This window comes from Nycticebus coucang, chromosome 6 (genome assembly GCF_027406575.1).
Source record: "Nycticebus coucang isolate mNycCou1 chromosome 6, mNycCou1.pri, whole genome shotgun sequence".
In the NCBI taxonomy this organism is placed as follows: Eukaryota; Metazoa; Chordata; class Mammalia; order Primates; family Lorisidae; genus Nycticebus; species Nycticebus coucang.
This window is the reverse complement of record NC_069785.1, coordinates 86,635,724-86,644,775: the sequence shown is the minus strand read 5'-3', so window position 1 is coordinate 86,644,775 and position 9,052 is coordinate 86,635,724. Positions and strand designations below refer to the sequence as shown.

General features: G+C 44.1%; 1 pseudogene; it reads right to left on the bottom strand.

Moving 5' to 3' along the window:
- Positions 1-8,155: 8,155 nt before the first annotated feature.
- Positions 8,156-8,430, bottom strand: LOC128587222 (ragulator complex protein LAMTOR5-like; annotated as a pseudogene).
- Between the last annotated feature and the right edge of the window lie 622 nt (positions 8,431-9,052).

Below are 9,052 nucleotides of genomic sequence, written 5' to 3'. Positions count from 1 at the left end.
TGTGATGCCATGAATCGCTTAAGCCTAAGAGTTTGAGGTTGCTGTGAGCTGTGATGCCACAGCACTCTACCGAGGAAACATAGTAAGACTTTATCTCAAAAAATAAAAACAAACAAACACACAACAACAACAAAAATGACTGCCTTGTGTGGGGGGGTGAAAACTCATCTCCCTTCTTGAGAGAGTCCAACCTTCAGTGATAATTTTTACCCAAGAAGGCCCAACAGGGACATGCTGAAGCTGAAACTTTGCCCCCAAATGGCACAGTCATTTCATTTCTTCTCTTTAATGTGCTGCTTCCCCATTTCCTCATGGGTTTCTCTGGGGGTACCTCATTGTTAAATCAGTTGCTCACAAATCTTTGTCTCAATATCTGCTTTTGCAGAACCAAGGCCAAGGTTTTAGATTCTGAAAGGGGCCCTCAGCATGGGCTTCTGTATTTGGGTCACTTGACTGGTTGCCAGGCAGCACTTCCTACCTGCTGGAGCAAATGGGGGAGTTGATAGCCCCTGTCACTGTAGAACTGCAGTACCCAAGACTTCCAGTGGTGAATTGGGGTGGGACACAGAAGAAAAGGAGACACTGGCTTGTGTTATTTCTTTGTTCTTCAAGAAGTATAAGGGAAATGGCAATTATAAAGACTGTAAAATTTCCTCCATGTCTGTAGCACAGTGTTTATGCACTAGCCACATACACCAAGGCTGGCAGGTTCAAATCCACCCTGGCCCAGCTAAACAACAATGACAACTGCAACAAAAAATAGCCAGACATTGTGGCAGGAACCTGTAGTCCCAGCTACTTGGGAGGCTGAGGCAAGAGAATCGCTTAAGCCCAAGAGTTTGAGGTTGCTATGAGCTGTGACGCCATGGCACTCTACCAAGGGTGACATAATGAGACTGTCTCCAAAAAAGGACTGTGAAATTGATTGACTGATTCTGGGCATCATTGATGCATTGAAGAGAAAATGATAAGCTGAGGCATGAAACTCAGAAGGCCTCCTGCCAAATCTCTTAGAGACACTTTCCAGAAACCAGAGGATGCAGTGTGCTGGAGAGGAGGCTTGCATCTAAGGGTAAGAGTGGAAGAACTTCAAAAAAGGCTGAACTTGTGACTTCAAGTCTCGTAGACCAGGGCCTTGTCAGGGAAGGAATGTGAACCTAAGACTTGGGTAAATGCACTTGAGAACCCTGACCCCATGGGTCTGCAGAAGGATAGTGGCCCACCCTTGCTGGAGACCACACAAAGGCCCCAAGGCCACATATGCCTTGTGGTTCTCAACATAATACTCTTCCTCCCCAAGTTCAGCAGCCTCCCATCCCATCCCACTCCGGCCACTAGACCAATAATGAGAGACGAGTCTCACTGTGGCCTGACTGGGGATGTGTTGGTACTACCAAGTAATGAAAGGGAGCGGTCATTGAAAGAGCTGCAAGGCTTGGCAGATGTCTGCAGGAGAGGATCTTGAGTGTGGTGGAATGAGTGGGGGGCAGTGTACCAAACTGAACAAAGGAGATTTTTAATTACAAAGACACTGTCCTGGGCCTTAGGACTCATTCCCTGGTAACAGAATCATCCCAATGGACTATGGAGACGGCTTTTGGAAATTTCTGGGGGTGTGGGGGGGATGGCCCATGTTAAAAGAGGTGGAGACTCCAGCGGTACTTCAGCACTGTTAAGGATGGTGTTCAAAGGCTCAAAGAAAAGAACACATCAGAATGAATCTATTTCAGACTCACAGGCCCATCAGCTGTCTATGTTCCTTGTAATGACCCAGAAGATGCTCCTTTGACTTATGCAATAGGGGACATACATATGAGGGGGGCACAGCATCCTGAGACACTGAGTTGTAGGGTCCTCCATTTCTCAGAGTTGATAGTTTCAGGTACTATTATGGATGTGTTCTCCCCACTGGGAATGATTGGATTCTGGAATTGTAAAGCAGCTCTTTACTAGAGACAAGGTGAACTTAATTACGATACTGGTTGGCAAGGTTTGAATGACTCATGGATGTGCCAGCTCAGAAACTTGGAGTGGAAATGAAAGTATTACTGCTGTCACTTCCATTTACCCACCTGAGGAATTTATGCTTCCTGTCTCCACAAGTTTAGGTCCTGCTAGTCTAGATATCCTAGTTGCCAGGGTAGAAATGCTTCCACCATGGGATACCATTAGAATCCTAATAAACCTAAAGCTACATATGCCACCTGGTCACCAAGGGTTTGTGACTTCTGAAAGTTTGTCCCTTTCAAAACTCACATTGAATTTGGTTGCCACTGTGATAGTGCTGGGATATGGAATCTCTGGGAGATGATGGGCCAGTGGGATTCATGTTGTTTTAAAAAGACAAGTTTGGCCCCCATTGACCTCTGCCCTCCACTTTCTGCCATAGGATGGTGCAGCAAGAAGGCCCTTGCCAAATGCTACCATCTTGATCTTGGACTTCCCAGTCTCAGAACTGTGAGAAAACACATTTCTGTTCATTATAAATGACCCAGGCTCTGGTATTCTGTTATAGTAGCACAAGATGGACAGAGACAGAGTTCCTTTTGCCAGTAGTATAAAAGGCAAAAAGAAGAGTTATTATCCTGGCAAGGAAATTGACCCTGTTCATCTTGAGGAGATAGAACTGCTATTACAGAATGAGGCAAGAGGAATGTTTCCAGGACTCCAAGAACCCACTGGGGCAACTTCTGGTACTCCCAGGCCCAGTTTTAATTCTGAACGGGCAATTTCAGCAATAAATGGTCTGATAAGGATGTAGTGATCAGGGTCTTAGATCAATAGTCTGTTTATCTCATCAATAAGCCACTGAGATAGCAGAAATTCTTGCTGAGGATGAGAGAAATTAGAACTGGTAGTAGAGAAGGGAGATGAAGCATGTCAGTTATGACGTTAAGACCAACTTCAGCAATGGGAGCTTTACCTGACCTCACCCATGTTCCTCTGCTATTTCCCCCCAGAAATGTGGCCATCCACGGTCTTGAAGGAGCTATGACAGGCTGGAGGGACTTTAAGCGAGACTTTACTAGGTCTGAATGTTTGAATGAGTGGCCAGTAGTGACCACTGTTGGTGCTTTGCCAGATCCCTACGTTCCTTAGTTCTTTCTGTGAGCCTTATCTTCTCTGAGCCAGAGAAGATATGTTCTTCATACAACAGTCTGAGAGCTACCAGAGTCACTGCCAACACTTGCTAAGAGCGAAGATTACCTGCGAGTTTATAGCCCCCAAAGAGGCACGTAGCAAGCGATTGACTTGTGAGAGAACATGAAAGCCAACCTTGTCTCAAGTTCTACCAATACCTAGAGGTTTCAACAGGATCATGCAGTGGCTGGTATTATACCTGTGGTAGGCAGAATTCTTTCTTTCTTTTTTTTTTTTTTTTCTTGAGACAGTCTTACTTTGTGGCTCTATGTACAGTGTCATGACATTATAGCTCACTGCAACCTCAAAGTCTTGGGTCAAATGATCCTCTTGCCTCAGCCCCCTGAGTAGCTAGTACTACAGGTGCCCACCACAAAGCCTGGCTAGTTTTTTTTAATTTTTAGTAGAGATAGGGGTCTAACTCTTGCTCAGGCTGGTCTCCAACTCCTGAGCTTAAGTGATCCACCCACATTGGCCTCCCAGAGTGCTAGGGTTACAGGCGTGAGCCACTGCACCTGGTCTAGGCATAATTCTAAGATGGTAGCCAATGTCTAAATACCCTTCCCCAGAGTAGAAGCATGACCTGCGAATATGATGGAATGCCGCCCCTGTGATTATGTTGCATTACATAGCAAAATAAAAGGATTTTGCAGATGTAATTAAGGTCCCTAATCAGTTGACTTTGAGTTTATAAAGGAGACTATTTGGACCTGATCTATTCAGTTGAGTTTTTAAAAGAGGGCTCTTTAATTCTAAGATCAGAGAGATATTCTCCTGTCTTCCTTGAAGGAGCAAACCACTATGAGTCCCACAGCTTCATGGAAATGAATTCTGCTAATGACTACATGAGCTTAGAAAAAGACCCTAAGCCTCAAATGAGACCACAGTCCTGGATGACACCTTGATTGCAGCCTTGTGAGACCCTACAGTTATGCAGACTCAGTTATGGTGTGCCTGGAATTCTCACCTTCAGAAACTATGAGATTTTAAATCACTGTGTAAGCCCCTAAGTTTAAGGTGCACAGCAATAAGAAATGAACCAAGTACTTGCATTCTCACCTCTGTTCAGCTCCTTTTCTTTCTTTGTCCTACACCCCCCATTCCCTTATCCATTTCTTCTGGAAGCACTTCTATAATAAATTTCTTATACATGAAGCGTTGACACATAGTCTGCTGCTAGAAATTCAGACCTATGGCAGTCACTTCTCTTCCCAAGTACATTTTCAGCCACTGCTCAAAAATAGCCTCATCTCATTTTCCTGTCTCCATTCCTTTAATTTAATTTTGTCCTCAAATGCTCTCTTCTTGAAAAGTATAGCTTTGGAAGCACAGTTAGCTCAGGTCACTGCATAAAAGAAGGAAATAACAATGGTGAATGCTATACAGTTCCCCTCTCTCAGCAGCATGGCTGAACTGAAAACAGACCCATGTAAGCCAAGGACAATAACACATGTCTATAGTCCCAACTACTCAGGAGGTGGAGGCAGGAGAATCCTTTGAGCCCATGAGCTCAAGGTCAGCCTGGGAAAGGACCTATCTCTGAAAGAATGAAAAAAAAGGAATGAAGAAAAGAAAAGAAAAGAAAAAAGAGCCCATCTAATCTGTTTCTGTCCAGGGACACTTCCAGCTTGGGCTGTGTTTTACATCTAAAATTGGACATCAGGCCGGACACAGGGGATCATGCCTATAATCCTAGCACTCTGGGAGGCCAAGGCAGGTGGACTGCTTAAACTCAGGAGTTCCATACTAGCCTGAGTAAGAGTGAGACCTCATCTCTACTAAAACTAGAAAAATTAGCCAGGCATGGTGGCAGATGCTTGTGGTCCCAGCTACTCGGGAGGCTGAGGCAAGAGGATCATTTTAGCCCTAGAGTTTGAGGTTGCTGTCAGCAATGATGTTATGGCACTCTAGCCAGGGTGAGACTGTGTCAAAAAAAAAAAAAAAAAAAAAACAGGTTCAGCGTCCGTAGCACAGTGGTTACAGCACCAGCCACATACACCAAAGTTGGTGGGTTCGAACCCAGCCCAGGCCAGCTAACCAACAATGACAACTGCAACAATAACAACAACAACAACAACAACGAATAGCCGGGCATTATGGCAGGCGCCTGTAGTCCCAAATGCTAGGGAGGCTGAGGCAAGAGAATTGCTTAAGCCCAAGTGTATGAGGTTGCTGTGAGCTGTGACGCCATGGCACTCTACTGAGGATGACATAGTGAGACTCTGTCTCAAAATAAATAAATAAATATAAAAAATAAAATAAAATGGTACATCAAGTCAGTCATACCTGTGGCAAAATCAGAGTTCCAGGAACTGAGCAAAGAAGGCAGAAACCACTAAAGGGGAGCTTGAGGAACACCAGATCCAAATTGGCTGAGCAAAAATGAAGTTAACTGTGTGCATTATTTGTAATAGAGGAGGACAACACCTAAAGCTGGATCATACCTACTCCTGGTATATACTATGTGATTTAATATGATTCATTAAAAGAACCTATAATGGGGTAAAAAGTGAAAATACGGTTGACTTGACTCTTATTTTCTGGTTCAATTTCCCACTCAACACAGGAATCCCTTCCACGGTATCCCCCATAGATCTTCAGAAAACTCTAATTTAATACTTAAGTGATAAAAATTTCATTTCAGGGCAGCTCAGGCTTCCTCCTATGACTACCAGTTAGCCTGCATTCCATCTCTGAAATGGCCATGGAGACGTCTGTTCTCTCTTCTACTTGCTGAGTGCCAGTCATTGCTGTTGGCTCAGCCTTGCCCATTTCTGAAATCCAGCCTGCCAAAAATGGAGAAGCTTTCCCCTCTCACAAAGGGCTTGGAAAAAATCATTATGCTAAAATCAAAGAGAGCCCTGAATGTCTATGTGAATGTTGAGCAGAGGCTCCCCTCTACTCCTTACCCCCAGCGACAGACACATTTACTCACTCAAACTTACAGCTTCCTGGGATGGGCAGTCTGTCTAACTGAGCTAGCAGGGTTCTCTCTCCCCATGCAGCTTCCCTTCAGGCAACAAAGCTTCCTGCACCCCAGCTTGGTAGACCATAATCCAAATTTCCTTCACCCAATTTAGTCCACCTTCTTCCCTTTACAACTCTCACAATGGCTCTATTGTGACAGCCCTCCCTGAATTATGTTCCTGGAAAAGCATCTGATGGCTGAAAATCACCACTGCCCAGAAATCCCACACGTGGGGCCATGTTCTGGAATCAAGTTTCCCCTCTTGGAGAGCATTACTGACCCAGATCCACCTGGAGTTCACTGCACCCCCCTGGACTTGCTGATTTGTCTGCACACCTTCTCCCTAGTGGGAGTTGATGCGTCTGCTGGCTTCTCCTCGGCAATACCTCTCTCTGGCTCTGGCTCCTAGATCCTGCTGTTTGGAATGACCCAGCATGCCCTGAAGCTTGGATTGTGAGTTTATGACATAGGAGTGAGAGAATGTTAGAACTCGAAGGAATCTTAAAGACCGTCTTATCCATTGGTTTTCAACCACACAACTCAAGGAAAAACACAAACAATCTCAAAATAAGACAAGAAAACAAACCCAGAGCTTAACTGCCCTGACAAAAGGTCTTAAAAACTAATTAGGCTGGGCACAATGGCTCATGCCTATAATCCTAGCACTTTAGGAGGCTGGGATGGGAAAATCCTTTGAGTTCAGGAGGTTAAGACCAGCCTGAGCAACACAGTGAGACTATTTCTACCAAAATTAAAAGAAAAAAATTAGGCAGATATGGTGGTGCATACCTGTAATCCCAGCTACTCCAGAGGCTGAAGGAGGAAGATCAATTGAGCCAAGGAGTCTGAGATTGTAGTGAGGTATGATGACACCACTGAACTCTAGCCCAGGCTATAGAGTGAAACTCTGTCTTCAAAAATTAAAAAAAAAGGCTGGTCACCATGGCTCACATCTGTAATCTTAGCACCTTGGGAGGCTGAGGCAGGTGGATTGCCTGAGCTCAGGAGTTTGAGACCAGCCAGAGCTACAGCAAGACCCCAGCTATTTGGGCATTGTGGCAGGCACCTGTAGTCCTAGCTGCTTGGGAGGCTGAGACAAGAGGATCACTTGAGCCCAAGAGTTTGAGGTTGCTGTGAGCTATTACACCATGGCACTCTACCAAGGACAACATAATGAGACTCTGTCATTAAAATAATAATAATTAATTAATAAAATAAAAATCATATAGTATACAGTGTAGCATTTTGTGTAGCATTTATAGTCACATTTATATGCAATTTTTTCTATTAACTTAGGTTAATACATATAATACAAAGAAAAAAATAATGCAAGTCCATACAGAAACTAAGGTATTTTGGCAATTTGATTCTAAACCTGAGTTATAAGCTGTATTTTTTTATTTTTTCCTTTTCTTTTTTCTTTTATCAAGACAGAGTCTCACTTTGTCATCCTCAGTAGAGTGCAGTGGCATCACAACTCACAATAACCTCCAATTCTTAGGTTCAAGCGATCTAGCCTCAGCCTACCAAGTAGGTGGGATGTAGGGGTCCACCACAATGCTTGAATATTTTTTAGAAACGGGTCTTGCTCTTGCTTAGGCTGGTCTTGAACTCCTGGGCTTAGAAGATCCACCCACCTCAGCCTCCCAAAGGGCTAGGATTATAGGCGTCAGCCACTGGACCTGGCCAGCTGTATTTTCCTTAACAAGTCTTTTCAAGGAGCAAAATGATATTGTATTACATTTTCCTAAATTTCTTTTTTTTCCTTCTAAACAGATTTATTAAACATAACAAAATTCTATATATAAAGTGACCTGGACCTGCTGCTTAAAAACATGATCCTTTCTTACTAATATTTAGTATCTTGATAGGTTAGTCAGGCCATAGAGTTAGTTAAGAAGCAACTTAGTCCAAAATAAATAGAAAAGTGTCCAATGTCCATTAAATGAATAGCCTAACTGCTGGAACTTCAGTAATTCTATAAGATCATCAACATCGTTAGCATTGAGTCCCAACGAAAGGCTACTAGAGAGCTGATATGAGATGTCAGGAGGCCATTTTATGCACTGCCACTGTGATGCCATCATGTTTCTGGATCATAATGTTCCCATTATCTGATCTAGGCGCACCACAGGAATATCAGTGGAGTCAGAGGTTAGCTTAGCTGCTTGCTGGGCTAGAAGAGGTATCACTCCAGCATGTTCACCTGACAGGGTCTCACGGCAGTCCAGATTAAGTCATTGTGAATCTGTGCACAGGACTCCAATAATGGACGGATTCTTCACTGTGTCCTCCAAGTGCTGCTACAAGGTCTCCTCCATCCCGGCCGCCATCCACTTTGGCCCAAATCTCTCCCACGTAGCGTGTCCTTCTCTGCCACAGACCTCAGTCATGTCCTCAATTGCTTATCTAAAGAGCACAAAGTTATATTTCAATATAAGCTAGCAATGCAAAATGACCAGAAGTTACTGAGAAAGAGAAACGAGACCGGAAGGTTGAGTAGCATTCCTTGAAAAAAGGTAACAGGTAAACTTCAGTTGTCTTCTCAGGATAACTAAGACGTTGAATAAAAAGAGCATCCTCAGGAGGCTGAGGCAGGTGGATTGCTTGAACCCAAAGAATTAGAGACCCTATTTCTACTAAAGTAGAAAAATTAGCTGGATGTCATGGTGGGTGCTTGTAGTCCCAGCTACTTGGGAAACTGAAGCAAGATTACTTGAGCCTAGGAGTTTAAGGTTGCTGTCAGCTATGATGATGCCACTGCACTCTACCCTGGACAACAGAGAGAAACCCTGTCTCAAGAAAAAAAAAGAGGGTCTTAACGAAAGATGCTAAGGCACTGTATCAGTCTACTAGGGCTGCTATAAAAAATACCACAGGCTGGGGTGGCGCCTGTGGCTCAGGGAGTAGGGCGCCGGCCCCATATACTGAGGGTAACGGTTC